The following is an 18,503-nucleotide window of genomic DNA, read 5'->3' as shown; positions in this document are numbered from 1 at the left end:
ATGAGTATATGCTTTCTTTGAAACTGTGTTGGATATTGTCTACTTCATTTCTTTGTCCAGATTTCTTGAGGACTATAATTTTGTTTGTTTGTTTCCTTGTTAGTCTTTGTTCTCCCATGTGCTGAGTTTGTGTCTCCTCCCTGATGTCCTATGAATTGTTCCTTGTTCGATGTCTTGATTTTGCCTAGGAGTGCAAAAGTCTAAGTGTGGTCTATTTTGATGAGTCACCATTCTTCACTATACACTTAGCTTTCCACACCATATTTTGTTAATGAATTATGTTTAATTCTCCATTCTTATCTCATTTTCACTATTTGGGCTGAATTTCAAGACTAATTCTTATTTGGATTAATTTGATTATTTGGGCTTAATTATTTCAATCATTTCATGCAGGACAATTACTGTTGAGAGGTTGAGAAAGAGTCCATTGAAGGTGACCAAACGGTCTGCTGAAGTCTTTACTGAACGGTTTGTTGAAGTCTTTGACCGAGTGGTCTTGATGTTGCGTCGATTGCTTGTTCTGAGCCCTTACTGAACCGGACGACCTTAGAACAATTGCATGACCGAACAACCTTCCAAGAGTTTGGCTGAATGGTCCTGGAAGTGTGAGTCTGAACACAATAGTTGGCAAGGTGTGCTAGACCGAACAATGCATGAACCGAACGGTTTACTAAAGTCCTGACCGAACGTTCTCAGTAGTCTTTGGGCTTACACTTAATGGCCGAGCATTTCAAACCGAACGTCCAGTTGATGACTAAGACCGAAAGGTCTTGGAAGCCCATACCAAACCGAGAATCTACACTGAATGGCCAAGCACCACAGACCGAACGATCTTGTAAAGATTGCATCGCACACCAGTGAACCAACCTACAGAGCAATGTTGAACCGAACGGTCTGTGGAGACTATACCGAACGATTTGTTCAAGGGCCAGAGGAACGCAGCAGCAGCAGTGTTGGAAGCACATTCTTGGACTTCAAGAGGGTGGCCACGTCAATAGTATAGCTCAATTTCGTTTTAGAAGGGCATTGGGTCATAGTTTAGGACTTTGGGCCAAATTGTTGGTCTACTTTTAGGTTAGGTCCATTAGAAGGGCATTTTGGTATTTTGGGGTATATAAAAACCCTAAATGAGATTTCTCAAAGAAGCTCTCAGGCGTCACTTAGTCTTTCTAAAATATCATTTACGTCTTTTCTGCCAAAAAAGAGTTATCTATCTATCATCATACAAATAATATACTAATTAAAATTAGTTAAGAAAATGCATTGTTACTTGAGCTACCCATAACCCTTTCATATATATATATATATATATATATATATATATATTTTTTGCTCCCTTCTACTTCTCTTACTTCTTTTTCTTCATTTTGCGTAACTTTTATCTTTGTTCTTTTTGTTTAAAAATGTATGGCTCAATTGTTATTGTTTTCTTTGTTTATATTCTAATCTTTTCGGAATAGAAATATTTTTTCGTTGTTTACTTTTTATATATTTATACGTAACAATTTTTATTTTATTTTTGTACGACTATTTTAATGGCCTTAATCAATTAATGAAAGGTATTGCAATATAATTTAGAGAAAAAAAAATTTCGTGTGCGTGAAATTAGTTTAACACTCCCGTTGTTCCTTATCTTCCTACTCAACCCATCCAATCACCAATCAGTACTCCCTTTACTCTCATTACTCTTCTTTTTCTTCTTCTACTCCACCCATTCCTCCTCCCTTTGCCACCACTCCAAACCCCTCTTCTTCTTACTCTTCTTATACAACTCCTCACAAAACTCCTCCTTCCACCACTCCATCAGCTTCCGATTCTTCTTCACCGTACTCTTAACCTTCGCCTCATCAAGAGAAGCCCACCAATCCAAGCTCTTCCTCTCCTTATTTTTACTTTTCTCAGTTCCATTAACATTCTCATTCTCCACCTTAGGAGAAGAAGATGAACATGAATCAACCCATTCACTCTTCGACCTCTCTTTCTTATTTGTTGTAGATGTTATTCTCATCACTGGGTTCCTCCATGTTACCCATTTCTTTTGAGAGGTAGTGTAGCTTCAAAGAAAATGTTTTTCGTACTTGAGATTAGTTTAACACTCTCATTGTTCCTTATCTCCCAACTCACCCCATCTAACCACCAATCAATACTCCTTCTACTCCCCTTACTCTTCCTCTTCTTCTTCCTCCTCCCTTTGTCACCACTCCAAACTCCCTGTGTATATTTTTTCTATCACTTAAAACAAAGAAACACCCTTATTTATACAAGGGTCAACCAGTATATACAAAATATAAAACTCAAACCAAAAGTTATGGAAAAGCAATAGTGGGACAAATGTAACATTTTACTAGTTTGGGTTAACAATACGTATCGTTCTAAAACATTCTAATATACAACACATACAAAAATATAACATTTATTAAGTATTGAATGATAAATTTGACGCATAAAGTACCCCTTTGGACTGAATAGAAAAAAATGTATATTCCTTGTGCATTGAAAAAATACTTGCGTCTCTATGTTCAACTATAGGGAATAGAAGCTAAAGATCAAACCCAGGTCAATGTAAACGAATAAAACCTTAAGAAAAGTACACATCAATAAGAACCTTTAAATAGAATATTTACTCAAAAGCCTTCTCAAACCTCCAAACAAAGAATTGCGGTCAGTTGAATGCATTGCTAGCCGTCATAACCAAGAAGATAGGTACATCAACAGATGCAACAAAGATCCGGCAAATTTCCAACCTGGTTGGTAACAACTATGATTGGCTAGAGAGGAAAGATGACATCATAGTAACTGACTGCAAAAGAACAAGGGTGAAACTTACACACATCTAATCATTCTAACAAAACTAATGTGCAGTGTTTATTAATGCTATTATTATATTGAGTATGATGTTGGGAAAAAGTTGGATTTAAGTATCGTGAATGGTGATCAATAAAGTGGTTTGATGTATATGATAGTTTATACTTTTAGGTTTATGTCAAGAATTTGGTATGAGATAATAAATTCGGTTAATTAGATTTATTAAAATACATTTAGTCTGGTAGTGTAGAATGGTTATGGTTAAATATGTTTAAATATGTAATGCATTGACTTGAGATTGAAAGTGTAATAAATAACTACAATGAAATAATAATAAAGCATTATTACGTATGTATTAAAGAATAGAAGAAAAAAATGAAATTATACTTCATATACACTGTTATTTGATATTTGTGTTTAATAGTCCATTTGCTCTTATGTTCCTGTATACGTGAAAATATAAAATAGAAACAGTTTAATTTTCATACAAAGAGACATGGGTTTTCTTTCCTCAAACACTTCGAAATCTTTTGATTGGTTATTAGATAGACCTAACATTTGGTTTCTCTAAAAGAAGAGCGTTTGAGTATGAATTATATGGGATGATTATTAAAGTTGAAGGTGAAAAGAGTTTGGAATTATATAAATATTTATATTTTATATTTATATTTCACATATAAGATACAATTTTGACAATTATGATTTGGAGTTTGATATATATTAAGAAAAGATTTCGACTTGCGTTTTATTTTATTTTATTTTTTTTTTAAGAAATTGCAAATAATAATTTATGTAATAGTTAGAAAATTTGAGAATTAATTAATTTGAGTGATTTATCGGATTAATTTAAAGATATCGTGACGTAAAAATATGGGAGACTTCTTGTTAATATTTTAAATGAAAAGTATTGAGATGGCAACGTTAGATGAGTATAATATCTGTGACACCCGGGCACTGACGAAGGCGGGGAGTGATCGTCGGTGTAAGAAGCATGGTGTAGGGGGCACGGACAAGGAGCGGCTCCTGGCAGGCTTCGAGTGGAAGGGGCACATGGACGAATCGAACATACACCGGAATGAGAGGGATCTGGAGACGGTATAGGTATGGGACTATACAGTTGAAGGATAGCTTAAAGGAATTGATTTGGCTACTCATATCAACAAATGCATTTGCTTTTCGGTAGCCTAAGTCATAAGAACCTTCATGGTTAAACGTGCTTAGCACACTGGAAAGCCTCGTATTGATGTGTGGGGACAGTCAGCAGTCTGTAAGTTGTCCGGGTGTTACAATATCTATATCAGTTTTGAAACTTTTTAGATATACTTTTGAAAAGTATCTATAGATACTTTAAATGTCATTAATATATTAAATATATACAAATATTTTAAAAAATATCTTTTTATAACATTATTTTTTACCAATATTTATAATATTTTTATGGATTTCTTATTAGTTCATTTAATCACGATCCAATTTTATTTAAATTTTTATTAGCATATAATTTAAATGATTAACTGATTTTGATAATGAACAATCGATCTCCTTCAACGTTAAACAATCAATTATGACATTTCCAATGATATACAATTAATTAGCACATTTGCATTTATATGACATACAAAATATATATATATATATATATATATATATATATATATATATATATATATTTATTGTATATATTATTTTGATATTTGTATTTGATGGGTTGATTTTGACTTTATTTTCATGTCATATCAACCCTAGCTCTTTTTATTCTTTTGAAAACACAAACAGACGCTATTTTTTTTATATTTTTTTTTCACACATTACAGTCTAATTTTCTTTAGACATTTCTCTTCTTCTCTCAAAAACTCATCACATTTAACTTCGTCACATCTTCAGCTTTATTTTCCATTGATTGTTAAACCCAATAAGACTAATATATATTTAAATAATATAGTAATAGTCTGGAAATAATATAGCAACAGCGTGAATACATACTAAATATTCACCTAATTAATTAATCTAATTTTATATATTTTTGTTTTTTACCCAACATTTAAGAATTGAATGCAACTTTAAATTACGCAACATCCAAATTCCCAACGTAACTCTAACCATCCAATTTGAGGAATTTCATGTTAAAATAAAATAATAAAATATTTAATTTCCATCTCATATTAAATCATAATATATAATAAAAGAAGTGCGTATGGTATAAGAAAAATTAACGAACCAATGAATAAATATCAAGTGGGCGCATTTTCATTTACATGATTTTTATAATTTTTTAAGAAAAGAAAAAGTAAAAAATAAAAAGAGAGTAATTTTAAATAAATGTAAAAAGTTTACGTGTCAAATGAGTGTAGAAGTTAAGTATCGGAATAAAATTCATGATAGATAATTGGTATTTATGAGTATTTATTATTTATATAGACAATAAATATTTTAATATCATACTATTTCTATCTATAAAAGTTTATTATTTACAAAAACAATTAAAATAAAAATTTAATTTATATTTTATTAAGTTATTTTATTATTATTTAGATACTTTAGATTTAGAAATTGATTAGGATTAATTATAGGGACTCAAACTATCAAGTAAAAGTTTTATACGTTCATAATTTCAACTATTTTCTAAAAATAAATAAGCTGTTGAGAAAGATATAATAAAATATGTTGGCAAAAGAAGAACACAATGAAATTCATTCTTCAAAATATGATGATAAAAATAAGTTTAAGAATTTATAGGGTTTGATGTACCTCGTAACTAAATGGATTGGAGAAATATTTAGGTTAGAAGAAAGTTTTTATTCTTTTTATCACAGTAAGATTAGTTTATTTTAAAGAGATATTCAAAATAAGTATTTTATAGTAGGAATTATAACATAAGAGTTTCCTTAGTATCAACATTTATTTAACATAATTTTTTTTATATTGTCTATCAGATATAGTGTATACGGAACGGTTACTAATTGTTAACCGTTCGGTCATCACCAAAACAATGGTCACTTAGACCATCAACTATTGCATCAACTAAGGTTAACCGCGTTAAATGATGTTGGGTTATAATTGGGCCAACACTTAAGGTACTATTAGGCCAGTAGTCCATAAAATAATCAAAGATATTGGTAAATTGTTTATGAGCAATCGACCGAATCTAAAGGTAAGTCTTTTTTACTTTATTGGGTATGTATCAATTTAGGATCCATGAGATGACTTATAAATATAAAGTCAGGGCCAACAACCAGGTATGCTCTACTGAGTTCACAATACTCAATTACAATAAATACAAAAATTCATTTGCGAGCAAAAGCTCCATCAACAGACGCCTAACTTGAGCGTCAGAGTGCCTTTGCAAGTACCTCCCTCCCCCCGATCAAGATTGAAGTCCACCGAATGGCCAAGACTAAAGGCAACCAAGCAGCCCAGACTGGAAGCAAACAAACAGAGCACATAACTCAAGCGTCAAAGTCACATCAGAAAGGTCAGTGTCTCGGTCTCACAAAATCCCTACCGAAACATTTTGGCACCCACCGTAGGATCGGGGGGCAACCCAGTGAAACCGCAAGGAACCAAAACAAGTGCTCGATATTGACATCGCTACTTCAGATCAACACCAGGAACTTTCAGCGAAACGAAAACTACACAACATGGGACCTCATCTCTACATGAGATTTCATCAACAACAAGATGAATATATTTGAAATATGAATATTTCATAAAATAGTAAAAAAATCGGCCTCTATATTATATCATTATTGTTTGAGTTTTATGATAAATCATGGTAAAATTTATAAACATATGCTGACGCACGTCACATGAGAAGGAGGGTTTTCCTTTCAATTATGAAGGGCAATGTCTATAAGTCACGTCATCTAACTTAGGAGCAGGAAAGCAGTGTGAAGTTTCTTCGCCTCCAAATTATGTTTCCCTCAACCATTCTTCCCCTCACTTTCTTTGATATTCCATGTGAACATATATTATTTTTTAAATGTGCCTTTTGTTTCGAAAGCTTTCAGGTTCAAGAGTTCCTTCATTCTCAAAATTGCCCAGTTGGCCCTAACGACAACCAGTTTCATCACCTATGTAATCAATTCTATTTAAATATGCTAACATTTAGATAATTATTTTTTAAATATATTATTCTCTGTCTGAGTAATTTACTTTATATCTTAATTCAATTTCGAATTATGTGATTTATTCAAGCAAAAATGGATTGTGTATAGAAGAATCTAGTGCACAAAAAGTTAAAAGACCACAATGCTTCCATTACAGCCATCATCGACTTACTGCTACATGGCAAATAGAAACATTGTTAAACCAATAACCAGAGACCTTACTCACATCTGAGTTAATCATCACCTGAATGGTGAAGACTGTCCCTCATGGACTATAAACCGAATGGTGAAGACAGTCCCCCATGGCCATGGACTATAAACCGAACGGTAAAAACAGTCCTCCATGGACTATAAGCCAAGCGGTAAAGACAGTCCCCCATGGACTATAAACCGAAGGTAAAAACAGTCTCCCATGGACTACGAATAGTAAAAACAGTCCCCCATGGACTATAAACCGAGCGGTAAAGATAGTCCCCCATGGACTAAAAACCGAGAGGTGAAGACGCTCCCCCATGGACTATAAACCGAGTGGTAAAGACAATCCCCCATGGACTATAAACTAAGCAAGGGAAGTCAGTCCCCTATGGACTATCATCTGAACGGTAAAGGCAAACCCCAAATGAATGCTCACTCACAGGTATTCAGTCATTCGGCCTCACAAGTATTCGGTCATTCGGCTTTAGGTATTTGGCCATTCTGCCTCGATTGCTCAGCCTTCCATGGCCTCAAGTGTTCAAACATTCGGCCATCCGACTTCATAACCCAAATTATTTAATGTTAATTTGATTAACTATATTTTTCTAACCATATGCGGATTCAAATTGTTTTTCCTCTTTAGTACAGGTGACAACATCCTACACATAAACTTTCCGGCCTTTTTCAAGCTCATATAAGTCCTATAGTCAATCATGACTAAAAGCCGAATAATTGTTAAAACTCCTTCAACAGACGCTTAACTTGAGTATCGAAGTGCCTTTGTAGGTACCTAACCCCCCCTGGTTCAAGATTGAAGTCCACCGAACGGCCAATACTGAAGGCGACTGAGCGGCCCAGACTGAAAGTAGAAAAGTGGAGCACACAACTCAAGCGTCGAAGTCACGTCAAAAAGGTTAGTGTTTCGGTCCCACAAAATCCCTACTGAAACATATTGTATATAACAAAAACCTTAAAAGTTTAATGCAGTTGCTTCTTCACCACTAATTTTATTATTTAGTTATTTTAGATTTAGAAAGTTAATATGTGTAAAAATATAAAAAGTACACTGCAGAAATACTTAAAAAATTTGAATATGTATAAGAATACAAAGTAGATTCTCTAAAAATACACATGAGAGATTATGCAAAAACAAAGAGAGTAGACTTGCTTAAACAATAAAAAAAAATGGATGAATAAACTGTCAAATGTATATTTTTTAAATTCGTTTATTATGTATATCAATAAACTTTTTTTTAATATGTGTTGTACATATTTGTCTAATTAATGTATAAATATACTCATTTAATGTGTATTATTAAAAGGATCTTTGAATTAGAGAATGAATAAAAAATTGTCTAATGTGTATTAATATGTGTGTGAACATCTTGTATATATTGTTAGACTCATTTAATTTTTTTATTATACTCGTCTAATTAATGTATGTATAAACTCGTTTAATTTGTATTGCTAGACTTGTTTAATGATTTTTACTATACAAATCTAATTAACATATGAACAAAGTTGTCTAACTTACATTGCAAGATTCATTTAATAATAAAAGCATAAATTCATCCAATATGTATTAATAGATTTATCTAATTTGTGTAAAAGTAAATTTGTCCAATGTATATTGCTAAACACGTATAATTCATATACGAATGACTCGTCTAGTATGTGTATTGTTAGACGTGTCGATTAATACATTTATAGGTCCGTCTAATATGTTTTGTTATACTTGTTTAACTAGTGTATGACAGTCTCCTTTAATGTGTATTGTTAGAGTCATGTAATATTTTTTACTATACTCGTTTACGAGGGACATCAAACATTCTCCATTCTTAAACTTATTTTTATCATTTACTCTTGAAGAAGAAACTAGACTCAAAGAGCTTCGATTCTAGTACTCATACGCATATTTTTTACTTCGGGAAGGGGGTTCAACCGGGCTGTCAAAGTTGCGAAAATTTTCTACACTCGTTGGACGAGCTGAACCACTTGCTAAGCGAGTGAAATTTTCGCTAGGCGAGTAAAATTTTCCAGACAGTCTCCCAACATAAAAAAGAGTTGTCTGGAGACTTTTTGACTCGCTAGGCGAGCCAAAACATTTTCTGGGTGAGTGGAACAATGCATTTTGTCTATTTAAGGGCGTTCTAGAGGCTTTGGAGAGGTTTAGAGCTGAACCTAAAGCCTGAGACGTTGTGTCCTTGGAGCAAAGAGCTTTTGGAGTCGTGTTTTGAGTCGTGGGAGAGGATTCAAAGCTAGAGGAACGTCCATAAAGAGTTTTAGAAGGGCTAGCTAAGGAGAAAACCGTAAGGGGAGCTAACCTTGAGTCTTTTGGTTCTTACGTATTATTGCTTCGTGAATATGTTAGTGATTTTGAATTTGGTTACGCTTCTGGAGTGAAATTATGGCTCTGTGTTGTATTCTTAATCTATTGATGGTTTTAGGACGAGATTTTGATTCTGTGTATGGTTTTAGGACGAGATTTTGATTGTGTCGTATGTTTTGAATCGATGAAATGCTTTGGAATGAAGATATGCCTATGTTTTGATGATTTTGAGTCTGTTTATGGATTTAGAAGAAGCTTAGACTTTTGATATGAATATTGAACCAATGAATGTTTATAGAATGAGATTTTTTTTTTTGGCTACATTAGTATATTGATGATGACTATGTAAGGCGTGTTATGACCAAATGTTAATTGTACCATTTCTCCGTTGTCGTTCATAAGCATGTTGATTTTGGTACTAATCTTAGATGTTGATAGGATTTTGATGAGTCTTGGTTGTTGGTATGCTATTGGTAGAAATAAATCTTATGTTTATAATGGTCGTATGTGATTTGGACTCTCAAATTGTGATTTGAGAAGTTAAGACATGAATCTTTGATGTTTGTGATGACTTTTAGCATCTGTCATGTTACTTGGTGAACTTTGGATGTTTGGAAGGTTCGGATGGTTAGAGAAATTGGTAAGAATAAATTAAAAGGTGGATCTAATAAATCTAAGGTTGTGTGAATTGTGTCTGGGTCACTGTCATAAGGTTGAGCGCCTCTGGAACATTTTGTCCAAAGTGGCTAACGCTAAGCACCACTCCCTTGGCGTTGAGAGACCATTCATTGGGCAAGTGAAGCTACTCGTTGGGCGAGTAGCTTGAGACAACAACTATGTCTCTAGTGTGTTAGGCAATTTCGAGAGGTTTAGGAGGTTCTTTGGTGGGAATGGTTTTTTGGTTCTTAATGTTGTTTTTGTGTATGAAAATGTTGTGTAATTTGATGTTATGTGATTGTAGGAAATATCTTTGTACGTGTGAATTATTCTTGAGATAGGAGTAATGTTTATGGTATATTAATGTATGCATTTATGAATGGAAGGTGTGGAAAAGAGTTCCAAGGAGTGACTTCTTGTTGGTCGTGTGTCAAGTGTTGTATGTATTAATGTATGGAGTGTTGTATTGGGATTTATTCTGACACTCTCAATAACCCCTATCTCACTTAGAGATAGACAATTATGTGGTGGAGAGTAGCATGAGGTCCTTATCTGGGGGCCCTATTATGTCAAGGAAAGGATTAACCTTGTGTAGTAGCTTTCTGGGGGCCCTGTTGGGTCAAGGAAAGTATTAACTTTGTGTTGTAGCTTTTTGGGGGTCCTATTGGGTCGAGGAAAGGATTTACCTCACCACAAGTGCATGGATCCCACAGTTCGACATTCATACAATATTTTTATTCAGATGAGTCGAGTCTATGATTATGATATGTTTATGTTGGTTGGTTTGGATTGAAAGTATTGAATTATGTTATAGCTTTAAATATATTATGTTGTTTTTCTGTTGCATTAGCTCACCCTTTCTTTGTTTGTGGTTTGGATGTATTTTCTTTATGTTTGTTTTTTTTTTTTACGATGATCATCAGGTGTGTGTGAGTAAAAGGTGATGAAATACCAGTGGAACAAGCTTTAGATGGTGGAGCACCCGACATTTAGTTTTCTATGGACAAGATTTATGTTTTAGTTTCTATTTTAAGTTGTATTGTATTAAGTTTAAAATTCTAGTGAGGTTTGTATAATTATGAGGAAAACTTTTATTCCTCCTTTGTGTCGATTGTTCTAATTTATCAATGATGTAAGAACTCTATAATAGTTAATGTTATAGTTATTGGGATGTTACAATAATCATGTACACATGCATCAAAACAAGGATTATCAATCAAGATAATCAAGAACATATAACATACAACAAACAAACAAAGGTAAGCTTCCACATACCCTGACTAATACTAGGGCTTTATCTACAACCAAAAACACCACCAATCTTCCTTTGCACTAAGGGTTTCTGTTGCTCTCTCTCTCCCTCCTTCTCCCAAAAACGCCAATTTTCTTCCTTCATCTGATTTCTCTCTTTGATTTAGGGTTTCTAAAACAGAAATGCCATTATTCCCTCTATATCTTAATATTAGAGCCGTCAAAATGGGTCACAACCCGCGGGCCAACCCAGTCCGTCACGGATTCGAACCGGGTTGGGTTTGAAAAATACAACCCACTTATATGCGGGTCAGATTTCAACTCGGCTCAATTAGACCCGGCTCATGCGGGTTGAACCCGTGGTGAGCCGGGTTGGCCCACCAACCCACCTACCTAATTTTATTTTTTTTAATTTATTATTTTATTTATGAAACTTTAAAAAATAAAATATTGTCTTCACTCACTGTGTATACCAAAAAAGTAATATCTGCTCTCACAAATCACTCTCACGCTACTTGTTCTCATTTGACGGTGCTCTCACCCTCACTTCACTGAAATTCTTCAAGGAGTAGGTAAAACGCCCTTCCTTTAATGACAAAAATAGGGGTTTGCGAATTTGTTTTTTGTTCTGAAATGATTTTTTTCATGTTCTGACATGTTTGTATCAGATTTTGTTCATTTTATTTAAACAATTTGAGTATACATTATTTGAACAAGGTCTTTTTGATATCTTTGAATGTGGGAAATTATGTTACAGATTAAACTATTAATTTTTTGTTGATGTTATTGGATACTGGTCCTCTTTTTTTTTACTAATATTTTTTTATTAATTGTCGGAATTGTTCTGATATTAGGAAAATCTTTATTAGTGAATTTTGAGACAACAAGAACAAGGCTCAAGGGTTACAACAATTGATGAAGAAGATGATTCAAGAGAGCAGAATATTTATTCAAGATTCTAATATCGTAAATGGATAAGGAACAAAAAATGATAAATATAAGAAACTTATTTGTATGTTTTTGGATGACATTTGGATTATATTGTACTTTTTATTATTATTTTGAATTGTCTTTAACAATTTTTTGGGAGTGAAATTTGTTTAAATTTAAATTATAGAAAGTTTGTATTTTTTATTTTAATAAAATATAATTAAATGGGTTAGTGAGTCAACCCGTTTACCCACCAACCCGTGGTGGGTCGGGCCGGGTTCAAGTTTTTCTAGCTCGTTAATAAATGAGTCGGGTTGGGTTGACTCACTAAGTGACCAACCCGTGGTGGGCCGGGCCGAGTCGAGCCGGGTTACCCGTTTTAACAGCTCTACTTAATATTTATAAAACAACACAATTTTATCTTTAATGTCTCTTCACTATATCATTATATTTTAAAAAACCAAATCTATTTAAATCTCTATTCTCCTTCTATCTCATGTCTACATCTATCTTCTATTTTATTTTATTTAATTCACACCATTTTTTCTTCCTACACCCCCTTATTTAATTTCTACCCTAATTAAATAAAGGTAAAAGACTATTTTGCCCCTACCTAAAAATACAATTAAAACAAAGGATTTCTTTAACTTCCTTTTTCCTTAGAATTAAATCCATGCTTATTTAATTGTAATCCATCCTTCCATTAACAAGTCAATACATCTCATTGATAATATCACACACACACACCAATAACATTAAAGAAACAACATATTTATGGTCTGACAAAGATATTCACACAAAACACCTTATTAGATATAACTCTTAAAAAAAACTTAGTCAAATCTTAACAAAACTTTATTCCTTAAACTCCTATTTTTCCTCTTGTTTATTCTTCACACATCCAAAGAATATCTTAGGTAATTTGCTATAATTAACTCACGTCAAAGTAACATGTCTATGTACATAAACATTCTTTTTAATCTTTTAAAAATCTAAATTTCGATATGTGTAACATCTGAAACTTATGGTACATTACTTCATACAAAATTGTAATCACATTAATATTATTATTATGCAATGAAACATTTGAAAATTCATAATATATTATAAAAGTGAAACAAATGACCATTTAATCAATATAAGAATAACGGAATTAAAAAAAACACTTATAATAATTTGAACAAGATGTTATATAACCATTACTAAATGTTTTAGCATGATATAGTAACCTTCTTTGATTAATGAATGTAAGTATGGCACGTTATAACTATATTTATATTCTTCATTTTTAAAAGCCTATTAGTATTGAATTTTACTTTTTATTTTTATATTTTATATGATAAGATTGAAAATTAAATTAAATTGTCAATTGTTTTCTTTATTGTTGATTAAATGTTAAGAAATTATGATTATATAAAAATATGCATCATGAAATATCAATTATGTGTCGATAAATCAACACTTCAAATTTTGCAACATTATATTTTCTAAGCATTATTAAATTACTACATTTTTCACAATTTAGTTAAGCTGTTTTCAAATAGTTGTTTTTTATTTGATTTAGATGAAATAAGAATTTCTTTTTCACAATTTAAGTTCAAACAAACGTAAGTTATAAATTCCTAAATTTTTTAATAAAGTTATAAATTCCTAAATATTGATAACTTATATTTCCTGTTTGAAGTGATCGTTATTGTGTTGTAATTATATGGTTTCTAAGAATATTTTTAATTAATTAAATATAAGTATCTTAAATACAAAAAGAGAATTAAGAATTTAAAAAGTTGAACCTGACGTGAATCGAACACGCAACCTTCTGATCTGGAGTCAGACGCGCTACCATTGCGCCACAGATCCAATTTCATTTGTTTGAACTCGTTAAAATATAGTTAATCTAAATCTTAAGACTCATCCTTAATGCTATTTAGGTTCTTAAGACTAAATCTTAAGACTAATCTTAAGAACATTGAGCCACAGATCCAATACCATTTATTTGGTAGTTTTGCTTTTAATATTTGTTTTAAAATATTAATATGAATCCTTCAAAGGTAATAGAAACTCGGGGTTTTCTTTTTCTATATCATACGACTGTCTCTAACACTTAAACAAGAATACCACGTCTTAATTCTTTTCGTGATAAGTTTTTTCTTTTATTTAAAATTGATATTTTTTGATATGATATTTTTTTTTTTTACTTTTAGAGATATTTGTTTACTAAATTATCATCCGAATGAACATTTTAAATTTTTTTATATATAATGCTTCAAAGATTAGGTTTTGTGAAAAAAAAAGATTCTTTAGTCTTTGATATCCAACTCTGTATTTTTTACAGTGAACGAAAGTCTATCAAAAGAATTAAATACGTTTAAAAGTTTGAAGCTAACAATTTTACTTTTTACAACTATATATAAGAGAAGGATTATTAAGTGGGTTGATAAAGGTATTTAAAAAAAACGTTTAAATTAGGAAACAATGAATTGAAAATCAATATATAACAATATGCTTTTGGCAGTTTAGTTTTTTGAGAGGTAAAATTGAAAAATTATGGTGGTAACAAGAAATATCATGATGTTTAGAGTTTGTGTTGATAATGATAGCTTGATTTGTTAAGAGTAAGTTTGGTGTATTTGGAGAGATAATTGAAAAATATGCTGGACGTAAAAAAATAAATTTTGAGTAAGAAATAAATTACTTATTTAAATAAAAATTTGTATCAATTTAACTTAATCATTACTTTGCTACCTTTTTCAAATTATATTATGTCAAATATAATTTTTTAGTTGTTTGCAAATTTAGAGTTTAAATCATTTAAATCATTTGAAGTTGAGAGAGATTATATTTTAAATAAAATTGAGAATAAACACCTATAACGTATATATGGCCTTTATATTTTCTTTTATTAATTTAAAATTTATCTTAATAAAAAGCTTAAGTGTTATATATTTCTAAAAAAACACTTTTCATTTTCGAAATTTCAATTAGTAAAGAAAATATAAGAATTTGACTTTCTCTTTTAGCTCTTACTCTTGTGCATAGTTATCTTTACTATAAATCTAGTATGTTTCTAAAAGATTTTAATTGGCACTAAAAATAGAAATTAACAAGGAATGTCAACCATTGTGAGATGATTCTTCGTGGAGATGATCTTTATTTGTTCAAAATTAGTATATATGAACTATTAATAAGATATATTTTTGGAGTTGAAATAAAAAATATTCTCTAGTCTCACCTTTTGGAATTTAATGGTGACAAAACAACAACAACTAACTACAATTTGGCTTTTAAGGGGCTAAATTATTCAAGAATGCATATGAATATTTTAGAAATTATGATAAGTGTCAAAGGGTTGGAGGCATATTCAAAAGGCATGAACTATCCTAGCAAGGCATAATTGAGGTAGAAATATTTGACTATTAGGGTATGAATTTTGTTAGTCCATTACCTATCTCACATTCAAATGAATATATCCCAATTGTAGTGGATTATGTGTCCAAATGGGTATCGATTGCTAAACCAATGACATGTATATCAGTTACAACGTAACAAGTGATAAATATCGTCTTCTCCTAATGGACTCAACAACTCTTGCATTCTAGCTCAATTAGCCATAAAGTTCACAAAACACAATAAACTCTTCTTGTTATTTTCATTATACAGTTGATGTGCAAGAAAATGTAACATAAATTATTTACAATTTTTTAGACTAGAATTTATCCACTTCACTTTCATGCATTGACAAGCATCTCAATTTCATATTCATGCCAAAATCAACTCACAAATATACTTAAATTCTATCCCTAGAACCTTTGACCCTATGATAACTCATCAAGTTTCAAATCCCTGAATCCTCAACAACCAATCATACATTAAGTTCAAGAGTCTAAGATTACCAATCGACTAAGTTATATTCTTAGACACCAACAATCATTAGACATTCAATTTCAAGTCTAGTTTCAAAAGATATTTCCCAACACCTCCAGAATCACAAATCAAGCATGAGCACAATCTAAGAATTAAGCCTGAAAATTGAATACTAACATGAATTGGAAAAACATGTATCATTAATAAAATAAAATTACACAAGAGTTGCATGCTTTACAACTAATCTCAACAAATAAGAATAGCCCTCAATGGTGAAGAACTTAAGGTTCTACAAATTGAAGAGATGGGGAAGAAGTGAAAACCAAAGAAAAGATGCAAGTCTTCTCCCAAGGTTCTTGGTAGTTGTTTCATGCTTCAATTGCACCTCCCCCTCATCTCAACACCTCCAATCTTCAATCCCAAAAGGGGAAAAACCACCATGGATGAAGAAGGAAACCCAAGGAGGAAAGAGAGGTCTTCCCAACACTCCAAACAACCTCTAAGAGCATCTCCCAAGCACCCTAGGTGATTCTATTTATGTAAGAATGACGAAGGATGAAAACCATTGCGAAAACATGATTAAATACCCAATTTCGCGTATTAGGGCTGACAGACTTGCCCAATGGCTTTATTCTCTTCCAATGAGGGCTAAAATGATGCTCCATGACTTGTAACTCGTTGGGCGAACCAAATTTTCGCTTACTAACTCGAATACTACAACTTTAGGTTGTCATTTTCGCCTAACGAGAAACCAACTCGCTCAATGAGTCAGCCTGGCTCCGAATGGTGATTTTTTGATTATGCGGGGGTAATCCATGGCAGTATAACCTTATAGGTAAGTCTTTTCTTCATGTTTGCAACCTTGGATGCGATTCTAATGCCCCTAAAGTGGTTACTTGTCTAAAAATATTTTTTTCTTATCCAATCATGCTTCCTTGAATTCCAACTTGTTTTCCTCCACCACAAAAGCTACCTTTTCACTTATTTTACACTTATAAATAAGGAGATTAGAGGTAAAACAGACATAAAACAACTAAAATACAAAACATATTAAACTTAAGGATAAAACAAGATTAAATCTAGGAAATAGTTTATTTATTCATGACAAAAGACACACAAAAATAGGTAAAAATGAACGTTATCAATGGGTGGAAGCAACTACTATCCAAAGGGCTGACACAAGAACTCTCATTAAATTCCTTAAGAAAAAATGTTGCTTGGGGAACATTCTCAATGAACTCCTGATGACCTCCAAATTAATCGGTAATTACAAAGATGAGTTTGGGGAACGTTCTTAGTGAACTCCCAACACTCATTCGATCAACAAGGAATGTTCTTAGTGAGCTTTTGTCGCATTACAAAGAAAAGTTTGGAAAATATTCTTAGTGAATTCCCAACACTTGACTGATCAACTAAAAACGTTCTTAGTGAACTCTTGTAACATAAAAAAGATAAGGTTGGGGAACTTCCTTAGTGAATTCCTAACACTTGACCGATCAACGTTATAAGCTTGTCAAATCATCTAACAAATTGAGAAGGATCATTAACTAAGCTTTCATTGCTAAATTGATCATTTAGCCACCGAACGATGTTAAAGCGTATAACTATATTACAGCTTGCGCCTTATAAAGTATTTTGAGATTAATCGTTTAGCAAGTTTAAGTGATGTTAACAAAATTGCATTAAGTTATGATTGAGCGTTCTTGCGTAAAGCCAAAGGTATTAAGGGTATACAAAGTAAGAAGAGGACAACTTGGGCGATCACCTTATTAAAGCCAAAGGTATGTTCGTTGAAGATTGCATCACTTAAATCTTCAACCTCTTGCATTAAATCAGCCTTTTGCTTCAATAAGGCCTCATGCTCGTTTGAAAGCTTACTATAGTTCCCATTCACTTTTTGGAGCTCCAGCTTAAGCTTGTTGTTTATACGTTGAAGTTGTCGGATGGTCGTCCGGTCATCGTCGACTTTTGAGGCAACATTCTTCTTGGCCTCCTTGCAACCAGTGTGAGCCTTCTTGGCCTCATCCATCTGCTTGGCAATTTTTTGATTGGCCTTCCTAGAGGCCTCCAGGTCCGCCCGAGCAGCCTTCAGCTCTTATAGGGAGGCCTTCTCCTTAGCACATTGGGAGGCCATTGTCATACAAATTTTATGCCCTAACGTTAAGCTTGAAGGTTGTATCCATGGCCTTTTCTTAGGTCATATACTTGAAGAAGGATCGTTCGGCGCTATAGAGGTTGAAGTTGGCCTAACGACGCGAGATGACTGAGTTGAAAGACCTTGTAATGAGGGATCCAATTTGTAGGGTGATGAAGGTTGAAAAATAATTATTTTCATATGTCAATTTGGACCGAATTACGCCCTTTACTAC

General features: G+C 32.4%; 1 non-coding gene across 1 annotated transcript; it reads right to left on the bottom strand.

Moving 5' to 3' along the window:
- Positions 1 to 14,058: 14,058 nt before the first annotated feature.
- On the bottom strand, positions 14,059 to 14,130 carry TRNAW-CCA. Its single transcript has one exon. It is a non-coding gene; the product is annotated as a tRNA-Trp (tRNA).
- Positions 14,131 to 18,503: the final 4,373 nt, after the last annotated feature.

Source organism: Vigna radiata, chromosome 7 (assembly GCF_000741045.1).
Source record: "Vigna radiata var. radiata cultivar VC1973A chromosome 7, Vradiata_ver6, whole genome shotgun sequence".
Lineage (NCBI taxonomy): Eukaryota > Viridiplantae > Streptophyta > Magnoliopsida > Fabales > Fabaceae > Vigna > Vigna radiata.
The sequence above is the reverse complement of the archived record's forward strand: the minus strand, read 5'-3'. Positions and strand labels throughout refer to the sequence as shown.